This window comes from Lepus europaeus, chromosome 5 (assembly GCF_033115175.1).
Source record: "Lepus europaeus isolate LE1 chromosome 5, mLepTim1.pri, whole genome shotgun sequence".
In the NCBI taxonomy this organism is placed as follows: domain Eukaryota; kingdom Metazoa; phylum Chordata; class Mammalia; order Lagomorpha; family Leporidae; genus Lepus; species Lepus europaeus.
In genome coordinates, this window is record NC_084831.1 from 12,454,132 (window position 1) to 12,481,805 (window position 27,674).

The window sequence follows — 27,674 nt, forward strand, 5'->3', positions numbered from 1 at the left end:
CGCAGGTGGGGCAGCCTTCGTCATCTTACAAAGGTCATCTTACTCCGGGTCACCCCGCCTGGCAGTGACAGAGACGGCCGGCGCCAGGCTTCCCGACGTGCAGCCGAGGGCGTTCTTTCTTTCCTGCTCACAGCATCTGAAGTCCTCTCTCTGCGCCTCCTGGTCCCTCGCATGGCTGCTCGGTTCCTTCTGCCCCTGCCCGGCAGCCAGCGTGACGTCAGCTCGCAGCAGCACTGAGGCCACTCTGCAGGGGCTCCCCATTCACTTGGAACACAAGCCTGGTGTCAATCAGGTTACACCGTCCGTGTGCTCGTCTCCCCCCCCACACACACACACACCTGGTGTCAATCAGGTTACACCGTCCGTGTGCTCGTCCCCCCACACACACACACCTGGTGTCAATCAGGTTACACTGTCCGTGCGCTCGTCCCCCCCACACTCACACACCTGGTGTCAATCAGGTTACACCGTCCGTGTGCTCGTCTCCCCCCCCCCCACACACACACACCTGGTGTCAATCAGGTTACACCGCCCGTGTGCTCGTCTCCCCCCCACACACACACACACACCTGGTGTCAATCAGGTTACACCGCCCGTGTGCTCGTCTCCCCCCCCCCCACACACACACACCTGGTGTCAATCAGGTTACACCGCCCGTGCGCTTGTCCCCCCCCACACACACACACACACCTGGTGTCAATCAGGTTACACCGTCCGTGTGCTCGTCCCCCCACACACACACACACCTGGTGTCAATCAGGTTACACCGTCCGTGTGCTTGTCCCCCCCACACACACACACCTGGTGTCAATCAGGTTACACCGCCCGTGCGCTTGTCCCCCACACACACACACACACCTGGTGTCAATCAGGTTACACCGTCCGTGTGCTCGTCCCCCCCCACACACACACACCTGGTGTCAATCAGGTTACACCGTCCGTGTGCTCGTCCCCCCCACACACACACCTGGTGTCAATCAGGTTACACCGTCCGTGTGCTCGTCCCCCCCACACACACACACCTGGTGTCAATCAGGTTACACCACCCGTGTGCTCGTCCCCCCCACACACACACACACACCTGGTGTCAATCAGGTTACACCACCCGTGTGCTCGTCCCCCCACACACACACACACCTGGTGTCAATCAGGTTACACCGTCCGTGTGCTCGTCCCCCCCCACACACACACACACCTGGTGTCAGTCAGGTTACACCGTCCGTGTGCTCGTCCCCCCCCACACACACACACCTGGTGTCAATCAGGTTATACCGTCCGTGTGCTCGTCCCTCCCCACACACACACACCTGGTGTCAATCAGGTTACACCGTCCGTGTGCTCGTCTCCCCCCCACACACACACACCTGGTGTCAATCAGGTTACACCGTCCGTGTGCTCGTCCCCCCCCACACACACACACCTGGTGTCAATCAGGTTACACCGTCCGTGTGCTCGTCTCCCCCCCACACACACACACCTGGTGTCAATCAGGTTACACCACCCGTGTGCTCGTCCCCCCCACACACACACACCTGGTGTCAATCAGGTTACACCGTCCGTGTGCTCGTCCCCCCCACACACACACACACCTGGTGTCAATCAGGTTACACCGTCCGTGTGCTCGTCCCCCCCACACACACACACACCTGGCCGGCCTCCTCCCTCGCTGCCTTCTCCCCCAGCTTGCTCAGGCTTCGCCCAGGCCAGCGCAGGTGGCCGCTCTGCAGGGGTCCCCTGGGGCCGCACCTGCCTCCAGGACCTCCTCAGAGCTGCCCCAGTGGTCTTATGGCATTGATCCCTGTCCGTTTGCTTGTTTGCTTTTCCCAGCATGGATCTTTTGGGGACAACTCTGGTTTGCTCTCCTGAGTCTACCTTTCCTTTTGTCTCTCAAATGCAAGCATTCTGAGACGGCCCTCAGGCTCCCTCCTCTCAGTTTCCCCAGCTTCCGCAATGATCCAGGCAGCCCTCCCGTAGCCAGAGCCCAGGAAATACTTCCTATAGGGACAAGTGAACTCTGGATCACAGGGCCTGGTTGTCGGACCTTGCCCGGGCTTGAGCCAAGAGCCCTGGCAGTGTGGGGTGACCGGGCCCCTCACTCAGCATCTCTGGCCCCAGAGCCCTACTTGTCCAGTGCACAGATGGGAGGGGACTGGGACTGGGCAGACCCCTGGGCTCTCCTCTGCCACTTCCGTGCTGGGGTTGACCGGGCCCCCAGCGGGACTGGGCTCCGTGTGCAGCCAGGACTGGGTGAGAAGGAACGGGAGTCCTGGTGCCGCCCCCAGCGGGGTCCTCGGGGAGCGGCTGGGCCTTGCTGTGGCATTTCCTGGGGGGGGGGGGTGTTCCTAATTATTATTACCCGAAGAGGCGTGGCGAGGCTCGGCTAAGGGATGCCACCTCTCGTGCCTGTGCGTCTGTGTGGCTGGCCGGGTTGGTGGTTTTTTGCCAGCTAGGTTGGGCATTTATAGGGGCCTGTGGGGCCCAGTCCGTGATGAGCCCCAGCCCCCCCAGTCCGTGATGACCCCCCAGCCCCCCCAGTCCGTGATGACACCCCCAGCCCCTCCAGTCCGTGATGACACCCCCAGCCCTCCCAGTCCGTGATGACCCCCCAGCCCCTCCAGTCCGTGATGACACCCCAGCCCCCCCAGTCCGTGATGACCCCCCCAGCCCTCCCAGCCCTCCGCCCAGGGACTTTTTTTCACTTTCCCAGACCTTTGCGTCCCCTCGAGGGTGACCGAGCAGGGCCCTGGGAGCTGGGGAGTCTCAGAGGTGACATTTGTCCAGCTCTCAGTGGGGGCCCTGCCTGCCCCGAGCGCTGCACGTGCGGCGGCTCCCACGTCCCCTAAACGCTACAGTGCGGCGGGCCCCGCTCTGTCTCTGGCTGTAGGTGGAAGACAAGCTCAGAGAGGTTGGCAGGACCATGGTCACACAGCAGCAAAGGCCCCAACCAGGATTCAAACCCACCGGCTGGGCGAGCGGCCGGCCCAGGGCCCAGGCTGTCCACTCCGCCCTGTCTGTGCCCCAGCGGACTCGGCGGTGGGTGGAGGGCTGGGCCTCTTCCCTCTGGCTGTGATGTGGGTAGGCGGGCAGCTTGGTCGGCCTCTGCCGGGAGCCAGGAGCAGCGACACAGCCCTAGGAAGCTGCCCATCACCTCCCTCACCAACAGGGGCACCTGACTTCTGTGTCCTGGCCACAGCCCTGGCTCCCCTACTTCCCTCCTCCCCACAGGGCAGTCAGACAAGGAGCAGGAGCCCCCTACTGTGGCTTGAACAGCGTGATGCAACTGCAGGGAAATGGCCCTGATGGCCTTGGGTGGCCGATGGGCATCAGGGCCCTTCGGGACGGCTGGGGGTGGCCCGGCTCAGGCCGGGTGCTCACAGATGCAGCCCAGGGCGGCTGCATGTAGGAGGTGTCTGTGCAGGGCCTTGTGCGGTGCCTGGTAGCAGCAGGAGGAGTGCCAGCCAAGTGCAATGGGGCTGTGCCTCTGAGCCCCACCAGCGGGCGAGGGCCCTGCTCTGTGCCCACCCCCCTACCCCGCCGAGGGCACCTGCCTGCCTCCCCGCTTCTCCCCAGCAGAGCCTTTGAGGGGGCTCAGGAGGCGCCCATACCTGGGCTCTGCCTGTGGCTCTGATGCCCTGGGGCTGCCAGGCAGAACCGGGACCGTTTTGGCTTTTGTCTGGCAGCCTTCTCCGGGCCAGGGAGACCCACGGGCCTGAGTCATCGCTGCAGCCTTGGTCTGGGGCTGACCCCGTGCCCACAAGAGCGAGCTCACGGCCAGGGAGGAGATGTTACTTTTAGTCCCATTTGACAGAGAGGTAACCTGAGGCACACCGGGGTTCGATGCCTCACCCAAGGTGAAGCGCCCGGCAGGGGTCAGAGCCATGATGTGAACCCAGGCGGTCCCCGCTCCTGCTGGCCCCACTGGCCTCGGAAGTCCGTGCAGGGGGACCCCAGGCATCCCAGGCCCGCCCTTCTGGAGCTGTGGCGCCCTGCGGGGATCAGTTGGCCTCTCTGAGCCCTGCAGCGTCCTCTCCTGGGCAGGAATCGTCAGCCCTGCCCCACCCCGGCCTCCTTTAGAGGGGGAGCAGTCAGCGTGGAGGTGCAGGGGTGGGGAGGGGCCGAGCAGTGCACCCTGGGAAGGAGGGACTGGCAGGCACCATTACCTCTCCCTGTCTGTTCCTCCCTGCTTGCTGGGGTGGCAGTGGTGGGGGGCAGTGTGCGCGTGGAGCCCTGCCAGCTGTTCCCAGCTGCTCATGGGCCCAGGGGGCCTCTGGGCCCGTCACGGGCCCTCCTTAGACGCCACTGAACTCCTCTCAGCCACGCCGGCGGCTGCCACCTCCTCCCCGGCTGGGCGGCCCGTCCCCCTGCCCTCCGGGAGGCAGCTCCGGGGCCTCTGAGACCCCTGTGGCTTTCACTTTATGATTGACTTCACTAAGCAAAGGCTGAGCATGAAGAGCCCAGCTCAAGGACTCCTCTGTCTCTCTGTGTCTCTGTGTCTCTGTCTCTCTGTCTCTCTCTTTGTGTGTCTCTCTGTCTCTGTCTCTCTCTCTCTCTCTCAGTCTCTCTCTCTCTTTCTTTCTCCCTCTCTCTCTCTCTCTCTTATGCACACACACACACACACACATACACACCCCAGGTGCCTACCTGCTGCCCCACTCAAGACACAAAACCTCCCCAGCTGGCCAGTGCCACGGCTCAATGGGCTAATCCTCCGCCTTGCGGCGCCAGCACACCGGGTTCTAGTCCCGGTCAGGGCACCGATCCTGTCCCGGTTGCCCCTCTTCCAGGCCAGCTCTCTGCTGTGGCCCAGGAAGGCAGTAGAGGATGGCCCAAGTCCTTGGGCCCTGCACCTATGGGAGACCAGGAGAAGCACCTGGGTCCTGGCTTCGGATCAGCGAGATGTGCCGGCCATTGGAGGGTGAACCAACGGCAAAAGGAAGACCTTTCTCTCTGTCTCTCTCTCTCTCTCTCACTGTCCACTCTGCCTGTCAAAAAAAAAAAAAAAAAAAAAAAGCCTCCCCAGCACCCCACGAGGCCATCCCCAAGAGGCACGGGCCATTTTGCCTGTGGTGCCCCAGGGGCTGTCGTCTCTGTCCCTGCTCTGCCCGTACCCAGAATCGCACGTCCTGTGCCGCTGCCTCGGCTCGGTCTGTCTGGGAGAGGGAGCCAGCGCTTCGCTCTTTCTGTGGCCGTGTGTGGTCCCCTGCAGGGGTCTGGTCCTGTGTCCTTGTCTGTTCCCAGTGGAAGCACCTGTGGGTGGCCACACCACGTCAGGAGCAATGACGAACGAGCCGAGCTGCTTTGAGCGCAAGGCTGACATGGAGGCGCCAGCAGGACCGCGCCCCCTCTGCGCGCTCCAGGGAAAACCTCGCCTCCCCTCTGCCTGGCTTCTGGTGCTGCCAGCAATCCTTGGCTTGTAGCCTCGCTGCTGTCCCTGCCTAGTCCTCTCCCGCCACGGTCTGTGGCCCTGTGTCCAAGTGCCCGTCTTATAAGGACTTAGCTTAACGTGATGACATCTGCCAAGGCGCTGATTCCAAACCAGGGCCCGTGCGCAGGTGTGGGGGTGGGGACTTCAGTGTAGCTTTCTAGGGGACTTGGCTCAGCCCACGGCACGGCCTGCCCGTTTGCCAGAGTGTCCCCATTCCTCTCTCTGCTACTCGCAGGGTATGAGGGTTCCAGGGACCCCTCATCCTGGGACCCCATTTCTGAAAGCAGCCGCCCCTTCAAGCAGCAAAACCTTCAAGACCAAACTCCTGCCTCTCTGCCCCACCCCCACCCCGGGAGCTGCCCAGGCAGACCCTCCCCACCCCCACCCCGCACACCTTGCTCGTTGTAGACGATGTCCCAGTTTGTCCTTCGGAGCAGGGAGAGGGCTGGGCTCAGCAGGGGCAGGGCTGATCTCCCAGCGCGGTGGGTCCCCTGGATTCCTTTACCCGGGTGTTGCTGGAGTCCACAGCTCCCTCCTGCGGGTCTCTATGCCCAGATGCCCCCTCTGCAGAGAGCTCTCCCCCTGACCACCTTGCCTAACCAGCGTCCCCACCCCCACCCTGTACCTTACCTGTGTCCCTGTATGGCGTTCGTCACCATACCTGGCATGGCCTGACAGGCTCTTACCTTTTGCATATTTAATGTCTGTCTCAAGCTCCAGCCATCGGCTGCCCCTTGTCTCCTACCCATGGGTCCCTCGTTAGTGCCTGGACGGCTGCCTGGGGCAGGCAGCAAATACCTGTTGGATGGATGAAGGCAGCAGCAGGTGCTTGCCTGGGCGGGGTGGTTGCCAGGAGACAGCAGGTGCACCATCAGGTGGCAGCCCAGGGGCCCTCAGCCAGGGTCCTGGTGTTTCTCAGGGCGCTGTGACAAATCACCATGAGGGTGGTGGCTTGGAGCTGGCCACTCACGGTCACGGGTCTGGGGGTCAGAGGCCGGGCACAGTGGGGCGGGACTCCTTCTGGGGCTCTGGGAAGACGCGGCTCCTTCGCTGGCTGGAGCTTCCGAGGCTGCCTGCATCCCTCAGCTCTCGGCCCCTTTTGGCCGTGGCATCACTCACACCTGTGCTGCTATTGTCACCTGGCTCTGGCTCTGACCCTCCCCCACCCTCTAAAAGGGACCTTTGTGACTGCATCACCCGGACCCTCCCCCCTCCTCAAAGCCCCCCTCTACTGGGAAGAAAATGCAGCCCCGGGCTCCAGGGACTTGGTGGCTCTGCCCACCGCTGCTGTGATGTTCGTGTGACAACAGCCCCGTGGCCAAGGGCGCCTCCTCCGTGGGACGGGGCCCATGCCCTTCTTCCCTCCATGTCTCTGCTTGCCTTGCTGGGGCCTGGCTGGCACACAGGAGGTGCACAGGAACGCAGCAAGGGTTCCACGAGGGTGTGAGCCCCGTGGTGTTCATCCCCGCACCCCCACTTCCCAGGGCTCACCGGGGGAAGCGAGGGCCCGGCTGGGAGGGAGGTGAGGAAGGGGCAGGAGCAGAGGGATCCTGTGTGGTAGGGAAGAAGCCACTGGCTCTGGGAGGGCTCAGCCACCCGACACCTGTCCCGTGGACCCCTCACCGGGCTTTAGAACTGAACTTTGTCCAGAGTAAAACCAAGGCGTGAGGCGACAGGGCGGAGTCAGCCGGGAGCCGTGCGGACCAGGGCAAGGCGTTGCTGCTGTGTGCCTCGGTCTCCCCGTCTCCGAAGTGGGGGTGATGGTGGCAGCACCTTCCTCGGAGAGCGCTTTGGGGGCTGAAACGGAGCTGAAGCTCTCGGCCCAGGCAGACTGTACTCACTGTTGTGTGCAGAACTGACGTGGGCGTTCGTGCAAGGAAGCTCTACTGAATTCCTGCTGGAGCCAGGCCCGGGCGGGACTCTGCAGACACCCTGGTCAGCACCCAGGCGCTGGCTCCCTGCGATCTTCATGTGCACGTGGGTAGAAATGTTTGCTGCCCCCACTTTACAGGTGGGAAAGTCGAGGCCTGGGCGTGCTCAGTACGAGCCTGGGGCCCCGTAACTAGAGTGCAGAGGAGCCGTATTCTTGCCAGCCCGTGCTCTCCACCGCCGCGCTGGTTCCCAGCTCCCTGGCCCTCTGCCCTGGATCTTTCCGGACGACTTGGAAGCTGTTGCCAGGCAGGGGTGTCCTCCCTCTACCATGGCCGTCGAGGGAAGACGTGAAGATTTGGCTCTGATCACATTAGGCCCATGTTGGGATAGAACTTTCTCTATTCACCATAAAGCTAATAAACTAATAAATTAGACAGAATGAAAACATCACCGGGCAAGACTGCCCGCTAAAGCGTCGCTGTAATTACTCTCACGGCCGGGGCCAATTTCTCACATTTCGCCTTGGCCAAGTTTCCTCAGCTCACCGTGTCCCTAATAAGGCATAACTCACTCTATAAACATTCAATGGACTTATTTATATTAAATCACGGTGGAGCTGGAAACCACTGTGGTACACCTGGTCTCGCGCATCAGCCTGCCCCAGGAGCACAGCGGAGTCTTTTTTCCACAAAGAAAACGGGCAGCGTGTCTCCGCCCGCGCGCGCCAGCCCAGCCGGGCCGCTCCTGTCTTGCGACTTCAGCGACCGGACTCCCTCGCTGGAGGCTGGCGGAAGCCATCCATTATGGATGACCATGACTCGTGCCGGATTCGTAGGATAACGGTGCCAACTTGTGCATGGAGTGTTGTGCTGGGCGGGGCCGGCTCCGGGGAATGAAAGCCTCCACATGAGCCCCACTCTGCACATGAGGACGCGCGGGATCAGAGAGGGGAGGGCACTTGCCTGAGGCCACACAGCGAGTGACCTGCGGCAGAGCTGAGACCCCGCCAGGGAAGGCTGAGGTCAAGGTCTGGGCCTTCATCCATGCCCCACTCCCCTGCTCGGTGAAGCTGTACCGGAGGCTGGGGCGTGTCCAGCTGGGTGGGCAAGGAGGAAGGCGCTCAGGCTACAGAGACTCGCGTGGTGAGCTGTGGCACGCTCCCACGGCTTCGGCAGGAACGCGAGGGAGGGAGGAGCTGGGCCAGTGACCGTGCTCAGTGGCAAGACCAGGATGGAGACAGCACCTGAGGGCTGAGAGGGGTGCAGGAGCAGAGGGGCTTGGGAGGGTTGTCAGGGCATGACGGGGGTGAGCGGGAGCCAGCAAGGCCACGAGACACTGCGGAGCAGGTGGAGGGAGCAGAACAGGGGCGCGTCCAGAGCTCTGGCTGGAACGGAGGAAGGGGCGTGTCTTATCTGGGAGCCATGGGCAGGCATCTCGGCCGTGGGATCTGCCCAGGCCCATCCACGCTCTCCTGGGCTAGTCCCACCAAAGCCCCGCCCTGCTGCCTCGTCTCCCGGCACCCAGCCTCGGGGACCTCCCACTCTGCTGTACCACAGATCCCAGGGGCTAACCCCACCCCTGTCTGCAGCCCTGGGAAGTAAGCTCCAGGGGGCAGGGGTCTGACTTCTTGTCCTGTCGTCTCTCTAGAAGCTTCTCGTGTACCATTGAATGGCAAGTGGTAGATACTCAGCATGGAGTTGTCGGATGGATGAGTGGACGTGCGCATGGACAGGTGGATGGACGGACGGATGGGTGGGTGGGCGGACAGGTGAGTGAGTGGATGGATGGACACGTGGGTAGTGGATGGAGGGGTGATGGACAGCTGGATGGATGGACGGATGGGTGGGTGGGTGGACGGATGGATGGCTGGATGGCTGGGTGGGGGATGGACGGATGGACGGACGGATGGATGGATGGATGGATGGGTGGGGGATGGATGGATGGCTGGGTGGGGGATGGATGGATGGATGGGTGGGTGGGTGGACGGATGGATGGCTGGGTGGGCGGACAGGTGAGTGAGTGGACGGATGGACACATGGGTAGTGGATGGATGGAGGGGTGATGGACGGCTAGATGGACGGACGGATGGGTGGGTGGACGGATGGATGGCTGGGTGGGGGATGGATGGATGGCTGGGTGGGGGACGGATGGATGGCTGGGTGGGGGATGGATCAATGAATGTGCTGTTTGTTTAATAAGACCCTGTGTGGAGACCCCAGCATGGTGCCTGGTGCAGAAAAGTCACTCGATGTTTGTCAGGATAGGAGCACCAAGCCACAGCCGGGCTCCAGGGATTCCCGCTCGCCGCTCAAGCTCACTTCCCACAATCAAAGCCCCTGATGGGAAACCTGGACTCAGAGCCAGCCCCAAGCCAGAGGGGTGACAGAGGGGTGACAGAGAGGTGACAGAGGCCGGCCGGGGTTGTTGGCCCTTGCCGGTCACCAGTCCTGGTTCTGCCGGGCAATGAGGCAGGAGGGCTGGAGGGGTGCTGGGGACCTTGGACCCCGTCAGAACGGAGCTGCCATCCTGTCCCCCGCGTCCCAGCACGGCCATGGCCACGAGGATCGGGCCCCTGAGCTGAGTTGTAGGGGGCGGAGTTTCTCCTGCTGCTGGGGGCGAGGTCCCCAGGGCCTTCCGGAAACAGCCGTGCTCCCGGTTCCTCCCCTTTGTGGGGACTTGGGGGTCTTGACCAGCGCCGCTCTCTGACCTGCGGCTCGGGTGTGGGCAGCTCCCGCGCTGCTTGTGCCCGGTCACCGCCGCCTCCATTCCCTAAGCAGGTCGCCAGCCTCACCCCGTCCCTGAGCGCCGGCCGTGGTCCCTTCCAGAGACCCCCGTTCCTTCGAGATGTGACTCTGGCTTGGCCTTGCCTCTGGCGTTGGTCGTGGCATCGTCCTTTCAGTGTGACCCTGGGTGGGTGGCTTGGAGTCTCTGGGCCTCAGTGTTCCCCCCTGCAAAGTGGCAGGGTACGGATAATGCCAGGGCCATCGGCAGTTCCCTGCTCTCGTTCAACAACTGGACATCCGGCACGCACGGGTGGCTGACCAAGTTCAAGGTGCTCGACTGGCTCAGGAGGCCAAGGTTAAGGAGAGGGCCCGCCCTTTGGTTGGGCGGGAGTGAGTGACAGCCCTGTCCCCCACGGCCTGTCCCTGCGGCCTCATGGAGTCCGAGGCGCTGGGCTCGGTGCTCAGCACCCTCACGTCTCGCTGGCTGGTGCTTGGCATTGCTCACGCCAACTCCTCGGGAGCAGCGCGGTCCCTGCTCCAGTCTGTGCCGGGGAGAGGACAGTCCGTCCTTCCCTGCTGTGGCCCCACTCCCCGACCATCTGCGGGACGGACGCCGTGGGCCGAATTTTCCAGGTTGGGAGACGTAAGCCTGGGGAGCTCAGGCACCCAGCCACACCACAGAGCTCCCCTGGGGCAGAGCCAGGACTTCTTCCCAGGCCCACTGGACGCCACCACCTGCGCTCTTGGCCACGGAGCCGCAGTACCCCCGTGGAAGCCCGACCTTAGCCCCAAGATCAAGACCACCGGACTGGAGAGAGCGGGGAGCCAGGACAAGGCCTGGGCTCTGCGCACGTCTGGAAACGTGGTCGCTCAGCACTGGCGTGAGCGGTCGGCCGCAGCACCCACCCCTTCTTCCTGCGTGTCCGTGTCCCCGCCCCCACCCGGTCTCTGGGCAGGAAGCCGCGCCCCCTCCACGAGCCGCACAGGAGAGCCGGCGGCTGGAAGAGCAGCCCAGGGCCAGCGCCGGAGCCCTGCTGGTGCCATGCAGCTCCGGGGCGCGCACGGACCAAGGCGCTCCAGGCCGCAGGGACGATGGCGCTGTGACCCCGAGCTTGGGGGGGGGGGGGGGTAGAGGCAGAGCTGGCGGGGTGGCTGGCACCCATGGCACCCAGCTGCAGAGCGGAGCAGTCGAGGCCAGAGCCGGGCGGCCAGGCCCGTGTCCCTGCCCTCGCCCTGTCTCTGCAGCGTTCAGGCAGGTGCCCGCGTCGGGCGGGGCACTGAAGGCCTTCCGTGGGGCCATGGGCGCGGTCCATCCACGCAGAGCCTGCCAAGGGGTGGCGGGGGCTCGGGGGTGGAGACTCGAGTGGGCGGCGCCGCGTCCGTCTGTCCACGCAGAGCCCGCCAAGGCCCCGCTCACTCTGCGGGGCCGGGGCGGCCGGGGTGGCTCCCGGGCCCGTTTCTGTGCTGGCCTTGGGGCGCAGCCAGGAGCCCCCGCGGCAGACGTGGGCGCCGCTGTCCCGCGAGGCCCTGGCCTCACAAGCCGGGGCGCACAGGCCGTGGGCCCACACGGACTTTTAGTTAACAAGCCTCTTCCACGGATCAGACTTGGACGTAGGAGGCTCCAGGTCCACATCTGTGCTGGCGACTTCTCGTTAAAAGCTGAGGTGGTGGCCCTGCCACTGGCTGTTTCCAGGGTTCGGCTGTCTACAGGGCGGCTGGAGCGACCTCAGCCTGCCCCCACCCCCGGACTGCACAGCTCAGACTCGCCTCGGGCCTCGGGCAGCGGCTAAACGCAGGAGGTGCGTCTTCAACGGGGTGAAAGTTTCCTCCGAGTCCAGGGGCCTGGCTGGAGCGCAGGGGGGCTCTGTGCTGTCAGGGACTTCTTCCCTCCCATGTTTCATGGTAACCATGCTCAGGGACTCCGTGAGCACAAGAAGGCTGCTCCAGCTCCAGCCATTACGTCTACATTCCAGCCAGTAGGAAACCGGAAGAGGAAGGAAAGGACCTATAGGAAGTGTTCATAACTTTCTAGGACATCCCTTTGGCCAGAACTCAGTCACATGACTGCCCTTGCCACAGGGGTGTCTGGGAAGTGTAGTCTTTCATCCGCAGGACTCGGTCAATGGCCGCCTCTGCCACAGGGGTGCGTGGGAAGTGTAGTCTTTCATCCTCAGGACTCGGTCACATGGCCGCCTCTGCCGCAGGGGTGTCTGGGAAGCGTAGTCTTTCAGTCGCAGGACTCGGTCACATGGCCGCCTCTGCCGCAGGGGTGTCTGGGAAGTGTAGTCTTTCAGTCGCAGGACTCGGTCACATGGCCGCCTCTGCCGCAGGGGTGTCTGGGAAGTGTAGTCTTTCAGTCGCAGGACTCGGTCACATGGCCGCCTCTGCCGCAGGGGTGTCTGGGAAGTGTAGTCTTTCATCCTCAGGACTCGGTCACATGGCCGCCTCTGCCGCAGGGGTGTCTGGGAAGTGTAGTCTTTCATTCGCAGGACTCGGTCAATGGCCGCCTCTGCCGCAGGGGTGTCTGGGAAGTGTAGTCTTTCATCCTCAGGACTCGGTCACATGGCCGCCTCTGCCGCAGGGGTGTCTGGGAAGTGTAGTCTTTCATTCGCAGGACTCGGTCAATGGCCGCCTCTGCCGCAGGGGTGTCTGGGAAGTGTAGTCTTTCATTCGCAGGACTCGGTCACATGGCCCCCTCGGTCGCAGGGGTGCGTGGGAAGTGTAGTCTTTCATTCTCAGGACTCGGTCTAATGGCCACCTCTGCCGCAGGGGTGTCTGGGAAGTGTAGTCTTTCAGTCACAGGACTTGGTCACATGGCCGCCTCTGCCGCAGGGGTGTCTGGGAAGTGTAGTCTTTCATTCGCAGGACTCGGTCAATGGCTGCCTCTGCCGCAGGGGTGTCTGGGAAGTGTAGTCTTTCATTCACAGGACTCGGTCACATGGCCGCCTCTGCCGCAGGGGTGTCTGGGAAGTGTAGTCTTTCAGTCGCAGGACTCGGTCACATGGCTGCCTCTGCCGCAGGGGTGTCTGGGAAGTGTAGTCTTTCAGTCGCAGGACTCGGTCAATGGCCGCCTCTGCCGCAGGGGTGTCTGGGAAGTGTAGTCTTTCATCCTCAGGACTCGGTCACATGGCCCCCTGGGTCGCAGGGGTGTCTGGGAAGTGTAGTCTTTCAGTCGCAGGACTCGGTCACATGGCCGCCTCTGCCGCAGGGGTGTCTGGGAAGTGTAGTCTTTCATTCTCAGGACTCGGTCACAGGGCCGCCTCTGCCGCAGGGGTGTCTGGGAAGTGTAGTCTTTGATTCTCAGGACACGGTCACAGGGCCACCTCTGTCGCAGGGGTGTCTGGGAAGTGTAGTCTTTCAGTCGCAGGACTCGGTCACATGGCTGCCTCTGCCGCAGGGGTGTCTGGGAAGTGTAGTCTTTCATTCGCAGGACTCGGTCACAGGGCCGCCTCTGCCGCAGGGGTGTCTGGGAAGTGTAGTCTTTGATTCTCAGGACTTGGTCACAGGGCCGCCTCTGCCGCAGGGGTGTCTGGGAAGTGTAGTCTTTCAGTCGCAGCACTCGGTCACATGGCTGCCTCTGCCGCAGGGGTGTCTGGGAAGTGTAGTCTTTCATTCGCAGGACTCGGTCACAGGGCCGCCTCTGCCGCAGGGGTGTCTGGGAAGTGTAGTCTTTGATTCTCAGGACTCGGTCACAGGGCCGCCTCTGCCGCAGGGGTGTCTGGGAAGTGTAGTCTTTCAGTCGCAGCACTCGGTCACATGGCTGCCTCTGCCGCAGGGGTGTCTGGGAAGTGTAGTCTTTCATTCGCAGGACTCGGTCACAGGGCCGCCTCTGCCGCAGGGGTGTCTGGGAAGTGTAGTCTTTGATTCTCAGGACTTGGTCACAGGGCCGCCTCTGCCGCAGGGGTGTCTGGGAAGTGTAGTCTTTCAGTCGCAGCACTCGGTCACATGGCTGCCTCTGCCGCAGGGGTGTCTGGGAAGTGTAGTCTTTCATTCGCAGGACTCGGTCACAGGGCCTCCTCTGCCGCAGGGGTGTCTGGGAAGTGTAGTCTTTGATTCTCAGGACTCGGTCACAGGGCCACCTCTGCCGCAGGGGTGTCTGGGAAGTGTAGTCTTTCAGTCGCAGGACTCGGTCACATGGCTGCCTCTGCCGCAGGGGTGTCTGGGAAGTGTAGTCTTTCATTCGCAGGACTCGGTCACAGGGCCGCCTCTGCCGCAGGGGTGTCTGGGAAGTGTAGTCTTTCAGTCGCAGGACTCGGTCACATGGCTGCCTCTGCCGCAGGGGTGTCTGGGAAGTGTAGTCTTTCATCCTCAGGACTCGGTCACAGGGCCGCCTCTGCCGCAGGGGTGTCTGGGAAGTGTAGTCTTTCAGTCGCAGGACTCGGTCACATGGCTGCCTCTGCCGCAGGGGTGTCTGGGAAGTGTAGTCTTTCAGTCGCAGGACTCGGTCACATGGCCGCCTCTGCCGTAGGGGTGTCTGGGAAGTGTAGTCTTTCATCCTCAGGACTCGGTCACATGGCCGCCTCTGCCGCAGGGGTGTCTGGGAAGTGTAGTCTTTCAGTCGCAGGACTCGGTCACATGGCTGCCTCTGCCGCAGGGGTGTGTGGGAAGTGTAGTCTTTCATTCTCAGGACTCGGTCACATGGCCACCTCTGCCGCAGGGGTGTCTGGGAAGTGTAGTCTTTCATCCTCAGGACTCGGTCAATGGCCGCCTCTGCCGCAGGGGTGTCTGGGAAGTGTAGTCTTTCATCCTCAGGACTCGGTCACATGGCCCCCTGGGTCGCAGGGGTGTCTGGGAAGTGTAGTCTTTCATTCTCAGGACTCGGTCACATGGCCACCTCTGCCGCAGGGGTGTCTGGGAAGTGTAGTCTTTCAGTCGCAGGACTCGGTCACATGGCCCCCTGGGTCGCAGGGGTGTCCAGCAGAGGCAGCCATTGTGGATGTGGAGCTCGCGGACTCGGGGTGCCCGGCCCGGGTCCCCGTAGGAAGAACGGCGGCTGCGCTGCGCGGACGAGGCCTCGCCTCTGCCCCTGAGCCCTGGCTGCGTCGCTGTCCCCGACATCCCGCTGCTGGCCTCGCGAGTCGCTCCGAGGAGTCCCCGGGGCTGACGGAGGCACCCGTGACTCGCGACGTCCACGGCGGTCCGGTCCGTAGGTGTCGGCTTTGCCGGACGTCGCGTGGCGCCCTGCCTCGCTCGCCCCCTCCAGCTCGCAGCCCCAGGGACGCCTCCTCCGGGAAGCCTGCCCTGACCGCCCGGCTGCACCCAGCACCCCTCCTGCCGGTCCTTGCGTTCCCGGGGGCCGAGGCCTGCGCTGAGTGTGGCCCCCGCTCCGGCTGGCCCTCACCCGGGCCAGGCCCGCACACGGCAGGTGCTCACTAGCTGGGAGAGAGGAGCAGGGGCAGGCCGCCTCCAGGTCCAGGGCGCCCTGGCAGGGGGCCCAGCGCCGAGCCCACCGAGCCGAAGGCCGATGGCCTGGGGCCGGCAGCGTCCCGGCGTTTGACAGCGAGGCCGACGGGAGCAGCCGGCCGGGGGTCCGGGAGCCCGCGTGGCCCGGTCGGGGCGCTACTCGGCCTGCCCTATCTGGGAGCGCTCACCTGGAAGGCCGGGCTCCGGGCGGGCGGGCCGGTGTAAGCGCCTGGAGAGGGAGCTGTGGGCGCGATCTGCGAGGCGGCTTTCAGCTGGGCCCAGGGGAGGCAGGGGAGGCCCGGGGTCGGCCCGGCGGGGTCGGCCCGGCGGGGTCGGCCCCGGCGGCCCGGCTGCGGCGCCCGGGGAGAGGGGACGCGTGCTTTGCCCGAGCCCAGAGCTCGCGGCTGCTCTGCCGCCCCTGCCCTGCCCGGAGGAGCGAGACCGGCAGCCGGGCTCTGGGGTGTTGTCCTCTCCAAGGATGCCTGGGGCCACACGGACCTGGGCTCCTGCCCCCGGGAAGCAGCCGCCTGACCTCGGCCAAACTGCTTGTCCTGGATGGGGCTCTGTTCCCCCGTGTGTTCAGCGAGCCTCGTGCTTCCGGTCTCCCCAGGCGGGGTGGGGGGCACTCGGGGTGCAGTGCTGGGGGCAGCTGGGGCCCTCGGCTGCTGGGGCGTCGCGGCTCTGGGAGCCTCCTTTCTGACCCCCTGCTCGGACCGTGGCCGAAGGGCGTGGCCTCCCGTGCTCCGGCCCCGCGGGGCGCTGTGGGCTGCACCCACCTCCAAACCCCACGGGCCTGGCCAGTCCTTAGCCTTGGTCGGTTCAGGCTGCCGTGAGAGTGAAGCAGGTGCGCGCGCACGACAGACGTGATCGCTGGAGTCCAAGGTCAAGGCGCTGTCTGTTGGGCCCCTTCTGAGCCATCCGCCGTCTTCCTCTGTGAGCCAGGAAGCGCTGGGTCCTCACAGGGCCCCGAGCCCCCACCCACCCAGGGCCCCGCCTCCCCACACCACCATGTCGGCGCGGCCACATTGGAATGCAGGGGCCCCGAGAGACGCACTCCGGCGGCCACCGGGTCACCCCGGGAGCCAGGCTGCCAGGGCTCAGGCCCCAGCTTCAATGTCCCCTGCCTGGGTGACCCCAGGCCACACGTGATAACCTGCCTCCCTCTGCTCCGTCTCCCCTGTGAAACTGGATGACAGCGACACCCACGTCGGGGTTCCTGTGAAGATGGGCGGGTTTTACAGATGGGGAAACTGAGGCAGAGATACTGACTTCCGCGCATGCTCCAGGACGGCAGGTGGAAGCCAGGGTATCGGAGAGGCACAGGGAGCCGCGTTCTCTCTGCCTGGGGCAGGCCTGGGGGCGCTGAACAAGCGCTGTGGACCGCTGGCAGCGGCAGAGGTCTTGGTCCCTGGAATCGCAAGGGCGAGTGACCTAAGCGTGGCCTTGCACACCGTAGGGGCACGGCCGCGCTCAGAGGACGCCTGGGGGGCCCTCCTGCCAGCGGTCGCCCCGGCCGGCAGCACAGCCAGGCAGAGGCAGTGTTCCTGGGACGACACAGCGATGGCGTGGACAGAACGGAGCCGGCGAGCTCAGCCCCCGACGCGTCCTCGCTGCCCGTGTCCTGGGCCTGACTTCCCGCTGCCTGGTTTCTAGTTCCTGCCGCCTGTTGTCTTTTTCCAGGGAGCCCAGGTGCACCCTGAACGCTGACCCTTGGCGCCTCCCACCCCAGAGCCTGGGTGGAGCGGCTGACAGTGAGGGACCAGGGCCCTCAGGGAGGCCCGGAGGGGGAGGTTTCCATGGCAGCAGCAGGGGCTGGGAGAGAAAGGCTGGGGGGAGGGGCTGGGAGAGAAAGGCTGGGTGGGGGAGGGGGGCGGCAGGAACCAGAATGGGCCAGTTGTGCAGGAAGCAGTGGGCAGAAAGTCAGAGGGAGGAGGCCAGCGGGCAGAGATGGGGGTGGGAGGCTGAGGGCAGCAGGGACAGGGTGGGCAGGCCCGAGCGCGAGGTCCTCCACCCCGGGCCGGGCACCGCCCCAGTCCCAGCACCAACTTCCTGGGCGTGGGTGACGTGGGGCGCCCAGGCCAGGCTGTCTGGGTTTCCTGTGTCGGGAAAATAAAATCTGATTTCTAAGAGGCGTCTTGCTGTGCCACTGGTAAGCCAGAGCTGGCCCCTCCGGGCAGGAGTAAGGGGCCTTGACCTGGGACCCTAGCGACCGAGTTCGAACTTTGCCGCCCAAGGCCTCAAGACGTGACGCAGAAGTTGAGGTGCGAGAGAGGCCCGTGGCGTGTCTGAGGTCGCATGGACCACCCAGACCGCTGATGAGGGTCTTCACCCCCAGGGGCCAGGCTAGGAGACTGGGGGCTGCCTGTTCTGTGACATCCCCCGCCTCCCCCGCCTCCACAGTCCTGCCCTTGCCAGCTGTTATAGAAACCAGGCGTGTTCAGGTTGAAAGGGGGTCACCATAAGATTTATTTTATGCATTTGAAAGGCAAAGTTAGAGAGAGAGAGAAGAGAGAGCCAGGCTGAAGCCAGGAGCTTCATCTGGGTCTCCATGAAGGTGCAGGGGCCCAGGCACTTGGGCCATCCTCCACTGCTTTCCCAGGTGCATTAGCAGGGAGCTGGATCGGAAGTGGAGCAGCCAGGACTCGAACAGGCATCCATGTGGGATGCCGGCGCTGCACAAGGCGGATTTTCCCACTGCGCCCAGCACCACTCACAGGTTTTTAAATGCCTCAGATGAAGGGTCCAGACAGAGGAAACACAGGAGCGGAAGGAACTGGCGGCTCTGGGCCCTGCCGGGCACTGCCCCACCCCATGCCCTTCCCCCACACAACCTTAGTGCCCCTACCAGGTGCCACTCCTCTGCTTCCAGCTGAGCCCTCCAGGCCAGGATGGACCAGACTCTTGTCTTGGGGGGGGGGGGTCCTGGGCGAGGCCCCCAGACCTCTGGAACATCAAACCATCGTGGAAAAGAGAATCAAAAGAAAAGTGCATTTTGGTGCAAAAACGCTCGGGAATCCGTGCATAACTTTTCCATCCTCGTTTTTCATGAACCTTCTGAATTCCCTTCATCTATGTGGACCTTGAAAAATTTTGCACAAAAAGAAGCTTCTCTTTTAATTCCATTTTCCCACGAAGCTCTTGAAATCCCCTCCTATTTCTGTCTCGTTCAGGCCCCAACTCATGCTACAACCACAGCTGCAGTCCACGGAGCGCCTACTGCCACGAGCGCCGCTCCTCACGCCACCTGTAGGGGGAGCTGTTTAGCCCGTGTCCCAGAACCCTGGGCGGGTCCCCCCTGGCCCAGGTGGCCCAGCTTCCCCTCTGAGACCTGCTGCTGGCCTTGGCCAACTCACTTCTCTGCTCTCTTGCCTGTTAAGTGCCAGGTGAGCCACTGTGCATTCCCATTTGTCCGGGGGAACCACGCAGTCCTTCAGTGCTGAAACCAGGAAAATCCCAGACAGCCCAGGGGAAGCGTCCAGGCTGCGCTGGGCGCGCTGCTACAAGAGCAGAAAGGTCGCCTGCATCCTTCCCGTGCCCGTAGGGCGGGCCCGCCGCTTGCGGGAGTCCCCTGTGTCCATTGCTTCCCCAGGGGAGGGTCTCCTCGGGGACCCCTGTGGAGGGCTTGCTGGGGGAGGAACTGCAGGGCTCAGCCAGCAGGCGGGGAGGGGCTTGCACCTGGGTCACCAGTTCCTTGATGTTGGGAAGGCGCTCTTCCCAGGCAGGTCCCCCAGCTCTGCCGGGCACCCCTGGCCAGGCTGGCTGAGGTCCCACCAGCCCAGACGTGTGTAGCTGAGTTACACCCACAAGTCCAAGACGACTCCCTCGGGATCCGCTCTGGGTCCCCCTCCTGGGCTGAGCTTGAGGGTGGACCCCGCTCTGGCAAGGCAGGAGAGATGGAGGATGGAGCAGGGCTCAGGTGCAGGGCAGGGCTCAGGAGGGTGGAGACGGAGGCTGGGGGTGAGCCAGCGTGGAGGGGTGTGGTGGAGGCCACGCCTGGCTTGACCAACTGTGGCAGCCCCTGGTGGTCGAAAGGGCCCTGCAGAGCTGTGAAGGGTGCCCTCAGCCGAGTCCCATCACGAGGCACCTCCCCCGTGCTGACAGCCCCCTCCTGGCTCTGGCTCTGGTCTTTGGGGGCGGCGAAGCCAGGGGAAGGGGGCGCCCAGTCTGGTGGAGCAGGCAGGGGGAGACAGATGGTGAAGAAGGAAGGGCTGAGAGCCCGAGAGTGCGAGTGGGGTTGGCTGACAGCAGCGAGAGCGAACACCAGCATCCTCTTGGCTGACCTGAGCCACCCGCCAGCTCGGAGCCGGCTCTGAGAATCACACAGCAGTGAGGAGGGGGAGGGGAGATCGCTCCTCTCCCCGTGGTGCCACCCTTTTTCCAGGGAGCACAAACCTTCTCCAAGTGTCTTATTAGCAAGCATCCAACAGCACCCAGGGCTGCCGAGAGTTTACGGCCGTTCTTACGAGCCCAGCCGAGGCAGAGCAGGCGTTCTGCACATGGTGCCCCAGCATCGGGAGGCAGGCGTGACCCTGAACTTGGTGGTGGGGGGTGGGAGCAGGTGTTGGAGGGAGGGAGCAACAAGGCTGGGGCCTGGGGGGGGGGCAGCCAATCAGAGAGGCTCCATGACTTCACGTTCGGGATGCTTCCAGGGGGAATGAGGGCACGAGCTCGCGGGGGGCACTGTGTAACCTGCCTGCGTGATCGGACTCTCGCTGGCCCCTTAGAAGCTCCGTTTCCGCGCAGACAATGGCTCCACAAACGAAACGGCTCTCTCATCTCTTCATTAAAGCCAGGCCTCCGAGGACCAATCGCTACCTGGAATCTTCTTCGCTCGCCCGCAGTGAGGCCCTGTGTGTATATAAATGAGGGCGCTGGAATTACAAAACGCTTTTGAACTAGGCTGGATGATGGCGGTTTGATCATGAAGAGGCTGCCCGTTCCATTGTTCCGTGTTGGCGAGAGACGCAAGGCCACCGCGGTTCACCTCCCGCCGCCTGCCCCCTCGTCCCCCTTCCCGGATCCCGGCCAGATCGGAGCTCGCTGTCACACCGAGCCTGGGCTCAGTCCCCCAGTGTGTGAAAGCCACAGAAGGCTTTTACGTTGGCAGGGAGGGGACCTGCCAGGGCCTTTGGTCATGGGGACATGCTGGCAGCAGGCTGGGCAAGGGAGGGACAGGAGTGGCTCTGGACTGAGCAGAGGCATGGGAAGGAAGGAGGAAGCGTGCAGGTGTCGGGCCTGAGGGTCCCACCCAGAAGTCACACGGGCTCTTCTCATAGAGAAATACACCGCCCGCCTGCCACCCCGAGCCCGGGAGTCCACACTGCACACACAGTTCCAGCCTTGCAATTCCAACAGGACCTGTCACGTGGCTGGAGGCATACTGCAGAGTGGGTGCAGCGCCAGGAATAGGTTTGAGGGTGGCGGGGTTGGTGCGCGGGGTGCGACACTTCTCGCAGAAGGCCCCTGAGCGGTGTGCACAAAAGGACAAAGCAGCGTAGCAGGCCATGGTAGTAGCCTCATCCAATCACTTTAGAAAACAGCTGGACAGCGTCCTGCACGGTTGAGCGTGCGCCCAGTCTTGCCACCCAAGAGAAGTGACAGCTCGGGTCTGCACTCGTTCACAGCAGCTTGGGCAGGTGCGTGGGTGGACAGGATGTGGTGCCTCCACGCAGCCAGACGGAGGGACGAGCTCCTGACTAGGGCGATCGCATCAAAGAATAGTGTGGATGAGCGGAGGAAACCAAACAAGAATTGTATGTGTCCTGTGATACCACCTCTAAATCCTAGCACACGGAGCGACAGCCGGCAGACCAGTGAGGGGAAGTGGATCAATGGGAGGCGGGGCATGGGTCTGTTCGTCAGCTTGATCCTAGCGCTGACTCCGATCTGCCAAGTCATCAAATGTGTCGGCCTCGAGTATGTGCAGTCGACTCAGCCTTGAGCAGGCAAGAGACACATCCGGGACACACCCCCACAGAGGCAAGGGTCCCAGGAGCCCCTCGCGGTCAGAGCCAACTAGGCCAACGCAGCACAGAACCCCTAAGCCCCGGCAGGGTGAGGTTAGCGTTGGTTCTGGTGACCCTGATCCAGGGGTAGGGTAACGTCCACCCCTCCCTCTAAGAAGGAGGGAGCTGCTTTGCGGACAGAAAAGGCGCCTTTGCAATGTGGCCGTTCAGAAGCGCTGCTTGTCTGTTGTTCCTCGGATTTGTGTTGGCGTTTATTTGAAAGGCAGAGAGAGAGAGAGCGAGACTGAGAGCGAGAGAGCGAGAGAGCGAGAGAGCGAGCGTCCATCCTCTGGTTCACTCTGCAAATGCCCACAACAGCCAGGCTGAAATCAGGAACCAGGAACTCCGTCCGTGGGTGGCGTGGGTCCTTCATGGGTGGCAGAGGGCCCACGCCCTCAGGCCATCCTCTGCTGCCTTCCCTCCCGGGAACGCGTCAGCAGGAAGCTAGATGGGACACGGAGCGGCTAGGACCGGCGCTCCGATATGGGATGCTGACCTGCACCGTGACGGCGGCCCCACGGTTTGTGGTTACAGACTCTGCTGAAAGCAGTGCCTGGTGTGTGAGAGGCCCTGAGTGATCTGCTGTAAACCTTGGATCAATTTGTGACGGAGGGTAGAGACCGCCGAGCGCCTGCCGCGTGCCAGGTTCAGGTCCCAGCGCATGGGCTTGTTCATGTTCATGTTCATGTTCATGTTCAAGTTCATGTAGGCTTCCGTTCTCAGAACAAGTCAAACACAGGGGCTCCTGGCTCCCCAGCAATCCCGGGAAAGTCTTCCTTCCCAGCCACGCTCCCCGATCGTGCGTGTGGAAAGACGGAGCCCGGAAGAGAGCAGGGAGTGATGGGAGACTGGAAAACCTTGTCTGGGTGGAGAGTGTGCGAACCCCGGTCATCAGAAATGTGGGGATTTAGGGCAATCCAAGGCCGTCCTGTTCCTCCCAGAAGGGAGGAGGCACGCGGCTCTCATCACCCAGACAGGTGAGGAGGCCAAGAGGAGAAACCCCAGGGTGCCAGGGAGCTCAACAGAACCTGCTGGAAAAGGGGAGGGGGCTGAGGGAGCAGAGAGCCTGCAGGACCTCAGGCACCTGTCGGGCTTGGGTTCCAATCCTGCCACCCACCTGCCCACTCTGACCCCGGCCCTGTTATCTCCTCTCTGTGGTTCCGACTCCTCATCTGTACTTGAGGGACAACAGTGTCGTTGTTACACAATACAGCTTGGAGCATGTTTTGTAGGATGCCAGAACATAGCACGAGAATAGCAAAGATTCTACAAAAGACAAGGTCCCCCCGTTGTAGATTTCTGTAAGTAACAGCACCCACCCCAAATGAATGCAATTCCATAGGTGGCCCCCACTGATCAGACGCGGGGATCAGAGCTCAGAGGAGCCAACAGCCCTGTCCTACATCACAGGCTCTTCGGGTCAGAGCCCGGAGCACCTGCCACATGGCCGCACTTGCCTTCCGGGAGCTGGGAGGGAAGACAAAGAAGTTACAAAGTAACACGATCTGGACAGGTTGGTACCCTGGGAAGGTGCAGAGGAATTCAGACTAGAAGAGGGCTGGGTAGTCAGAGCAGCCTGCCTGGCCAAGGTGGCACCTGAATGTAGAACCTCCGGAGCTCTTGGGGTCTGGTGAATCCAGAGGGTCTTCCAGGAGAAGGAGGCAAGCAAAGGCACAGGGCCAAGAACCAACCCCTTGGCATCTCAGCACCCACCCCAAGGCTCAGCTGGGACAGGCACACAGCACACATAAATCCTCGTGCAGGATGTAGTCGGCCCACGGCCCTGGCCTCTGGCATGGCCTCACGTGGGCAGCGGCACACAGGCCAGGGCGGGCAGCCAGGGGGGCCCTCGCTCTTGTGTGTCCAGCTCTACAGGAACACCATGATTGCCCTGCAGAGCCGCGCTCGGGGTGGGTACACTCCAGAGCTGTCCTGATCTCGCCGCTCTCCCCAGGAGCCTTGGCAGTTATTAATAGTCAATCGATCACAGCCCACTGGGATGAGAGTGGCCTCCAGGCCCTGCCCCCACGGTCCCCGCTCTCTGCCGAAGGCCTTCCTTCCAGCGTGCAGATCAATGCACTCAGTTCTGCGGAGAGCCACTCTCGGGGCCGCTTAATCCACCTTGGAGGGGCAGGAGCGCGGGCAGAGGCGCTGAGATACGGCGCCTGGGTTCGGAGCGAGCGAGGCTGTGACTGGCAGAGCTGGATCTGCATTTGAGAACCAGAACCTTCCCCGGGGTGGGGAGGAGTCGCACCTGCTCACGGAAGACGGTGACTATGGGAGAAGTCGGGCGAGGGTGACAGGGCTCTCCACTGCCTTTCCAACTGTTCTGCAACTCTAAGGTTATTCAAAATAAAAATGGTCTTTTCACAAAAAAGGAGCTGGGCACGTGGAAGGAGGAGAGAATGGCATGAGTGAGGCTGGGGGAGGGAGGGAGGAGACTGGACAGAGAGGTGCACACAACCAACTGTGCTGGCCAGGGTGATGCGGGCTTATCTTGAGAACAGAGAAGCCTTTGAAGGGATTTGGGTCTGGAGAACCATTCATCTCATTTGCATTTGAAAAGATCTGGGTTCTACCTGGCGAGTGGATCAGGAGAGAGATTAGTGGTGGCAGAAAACCCTGCACGCCCTCTGCCTCCCCACCCCAGGCGAGCAAAGGCTGTGCCAGTGGAGACTGGGACCAGAGTCGTGCAGGCCCAGGCGTGGGGCAGTAGGTAACCCAGGAACCATGCAGGAGGTGGGACACTCAGGACAACGACACTAGGGAGTGTGGCATCATGGACGGTACCCCAGAGCGTTAGGCAGCGGCGCCAGCCACGGGGCCAGCGGTCCCTGCCAGGGAGTGTCCAGGGCTGCAAGTCCTCCCGCGGGGGGAGCTGCCCAGGGCAGGTGTCCCCTTAGCCGTCTTCAGCGCCACTTGTGTGGGGTCACCTACACAACGTATGGCTTATGCTCTGCCACCCAGGCACGTTCTGAGCACGGGGAGTCCTGACCCCGCGCCCTGTGTCGCTACCCCATGGACACACCCGGGCGGGGGCAGGGTTACCTGTGCGTGTCCAGCCGTGTACTCATGCCCTGAGCCTCTGTGTAGAGCTGTCACCACACAAGCCTCCTGCACCCCTGTCACCCACAGGAGTCACTGAAGCCTGAACAGTTGACACCTAGGAGTGTCGCCTAAGCCTGACACTCGGGGTGACCGTCGGGCAAAGAGGCCGAGTCACAAACAAAGACCACCACTGCCAAGGGGGAGCCCTGCCCTGCTGCACGCGCTGGCGCTGGCGCTGGCGCTGGCTCCGGTGCTGTCCCTCTGCTCCTGAGAGCGGTGAGGCGTGGGGGGGTCTTCTCCACAGAGTTGCCAGAATGGGGGGGTCTTCTCGGCAGAGTTGCCAGATGAGAAGCCCCCGAGGTCCTTCCATGACCGTCGTGGACCGCGTGCGAGCCTCTGCACGCTCAGGGAATGTACCTGTCTGCTTGCGCTGGTGGGTGCCGAGTGGTGGGAGCTGAGAGGGGTGATGTGGGCGGGCTCCGTGCAGGGAGCCAGCAGCAGGGAAGGGGCTGGGAAATGGTGCAGGAGGGGGTGGGGAGGTGGGGACCGACCGTGAGTCATAAGGAAAACAGGGAGAGGAGGATAAGGACAGGTGGGGGAGGGGACAGCTTGCATGGGAGAAGAAAGGACCGGAAGTGGCTCCGGCAGAGCAGGTGGAAGAGAGGCTTCAGAGTGGAGCCGGCGGCGGCGAGGACGAGGGCTGGGCCTGAGGAGGTGGACTGCAGTGACCTGGGGTCACAGGGGCAGGCCTGGGACACTCCCCCAAGAGCCTGAGCTGTGGCCCCTGCTGGAGCTGCTGGGCCAGCTGAGCAGGTGTGGGGGAGGGGGGAGGGGGGAGGGAAGGAATCCGGTTTCTTCCTTTGCTTTTATGCTGTGACTTGAGACCTGCTAAGATCTAACGGATCATTGCAGCAAGGCTAAGTTGTAGCCAGAATATACTGGAAACCGGCTGCAACAGAGCTGCCACTCAAGACCAAGGCTCCTCCCCACCAAAGTGTCCCCATCCTGCTTCCCAGGAGTCCCCACAGGGTATCTTGGGGTGTGGAAGCGAGACCTCCTGGCCCCTCCGTCCTCCTGGTGTGGCCTGGTGGTGGCCTGGCTGCCATGGGCCACCTTGGGCCATCCCTGCAGCCCTGCCCCACTCCATCATTTAGATAAGAAAGTGGAGGCTCAGAGGGAGATGGCTCTTGGCTCACTCAAGCTCCCACGGCTCTCAAATAGCACAAGCAGAACTTGAACTTGGTTCTCTCTGATGCCAGCCAGGGCTGTCTTCAGCGTGGGAGGCAGGAAGAGCTGACCTGTTTGCATTTTCCCAGGGAGAGAGAAGGGTGGCCCGATTCTCTCCAGCATGGTCTTGTGAGCAGGGAGGAGTGGAGCAAGCTCTCGTCTTCGTACAAGAAAGAATTCAGACGCGAGGCAGACAGGAGTGGGACGCACGGCAGCCAGGTGCAATGGGCCAGGCACGCGTCAGAACGGATGGGTCCCTCTCCAGACAGGATCTGCGAGCGCACCCAGCCATTCCGCCCGGGGACAGCGAGGCTCCGTGCCTTAATGATGAGAAGGCACCTGGCAGGCCAGGTGGGCGGCTCAGCCGAGAGCGGGGAGCTGAGCGCGCCGTCTGTGCTCAGACTGGGGCTGGTAGGGAAAGGCGGCCAGTTCTTCCCGCTGCTTCCCCCCCTCCCTTCTCCTGGACAAAGAGTTTGTGAAATAGGTGACACCCCTCCCCGGGTTTGATTGTCCGGTGTCATTCGGTTGGTTATCAGTTATATCCCACTTGGCACCGGGCACGGAGAAGTCCCCTCGGGTGCCCTCCTTGGGGGAAGGTGGGAGCTCCTGGAAGGTCATGGGGTCTGGGGGGACTCTGTGTTTCAGATGCTAAGGCTGCTGATGGCGCTGCTACCTCACCAAGGCACCTTGCTTTCCTCAGACCCCCTTCACACACATAGGCTAATTTCTAACTCCCTACCCGACAGTCTGACCCTGTAAACCCTGGAGGATGATCTAGAATGAGAGTGGTCAACTACAGCCCTGGGGCCAAATCCAAAGCATCGTCTTTTTTTTTTTTTTTAACAATTTGAGGACCCAGAATTTTTGTTTGTTTATTTTGTTTTTAAGATTTATTGTATTTATTTGAAAAGCAGAGTCAGAGAGAGAGAGAGAGAGAGAGATTGGTCTTCCATCCACTGGTTCACTCGCAATGGCTTGGCCAATCCGAAGCCAGGAGCCAGGAGCTTCTTCTGGATCTCCTACGTGGGTGGAGGGGCCCAAGCACTCAGGCCATCTTCTGCTGCTTTTCCAGGCCATAGCAGGGAGCTGGATTGGAAGTGGAGCAGCCGGGACTAGAACCAATGCCCATTTGGGCACTGCAGGTGGCAGCTTCACCAGCTACAACACAACACCAGCTCCCGGAATGTTCTTTGCATTCGCAGATTATTGGAGGAAGACAGAAACAGGAGAGAATGTCATGGCACCTGAAAGTGATTGGAAATTCAGACCTCCGTGATCCTCAGTAAAGCTTTACCATACACCGCCAAGCCGACTCACGCGCCCGCTGTCGGCGGTGGCTCTGGTGTGGTTGCCACAGAGGCCACAAGGCCACAAAGCCTGCACTATTTGCTCTCTGGCCTTTAGAGGAGAGTCTAGGAGGAGGTCTGATGGGGTTCAGGGATCGCCTCCTCTGAGAAGCCCTCCTGACCACCTTGTGAGGACGGAGCTCCGGGCTCCCCGCTCAGATGCGCTCTGGCTTGCAGACGCCTCCCCGCCTCCTTCCCCTGGGCCGGAAATTTTACGGTGTTGCTTTTCAGCATCTCCAGGCCTGAGCACAAAGTGGCAAACTGGAGCCAAGAGTTCCCATTCCTTTCCAGGCTCTTAGCAGCCACCCGGCACTGGGGCGGAGCGGGGTGGGGGTGGGGCATCACAGCTCCCCTGGGGCCTGAGTCTCCAGGTCTGTGGAATGGGAGGAGGGAGGGAGGACGGCCAGGTGACAGGATTCGGCCTCACCGCGAGCCTGTGACGTGCTCAGTTCCCTCCACCCCCTCACACGGAGCATCCTCATGGCACCCTGGGAGTGGGCACAGAACCGGCCCGGGGCAAGGAGGCCAGCAGGCTACATAACCGCTCAGAGCTCGCTGGACACAGGTCTGACTCCAGCTAGCCACACAGCCCACACTTGCTCCCTCTGCACCTTCGAGCAGGGCA

The 27,674-nt window shown here is 62.7% G+C and overlaps 1 protein-coding gene across 1 annotated transcript in view; it reads left to right on the plus strand.

Moving 5' to 3' along the window:
• IGSF21 (immunoglobin superfamily member 21) overlaps window positions 1–27,674 on the plus strand; it is a 231,141-nt gene that overhangs the window by 166,494 nt on the left and 36,973 nt on the right. The gene's annotated exons all lie outside the window — the stretch shown is intronic.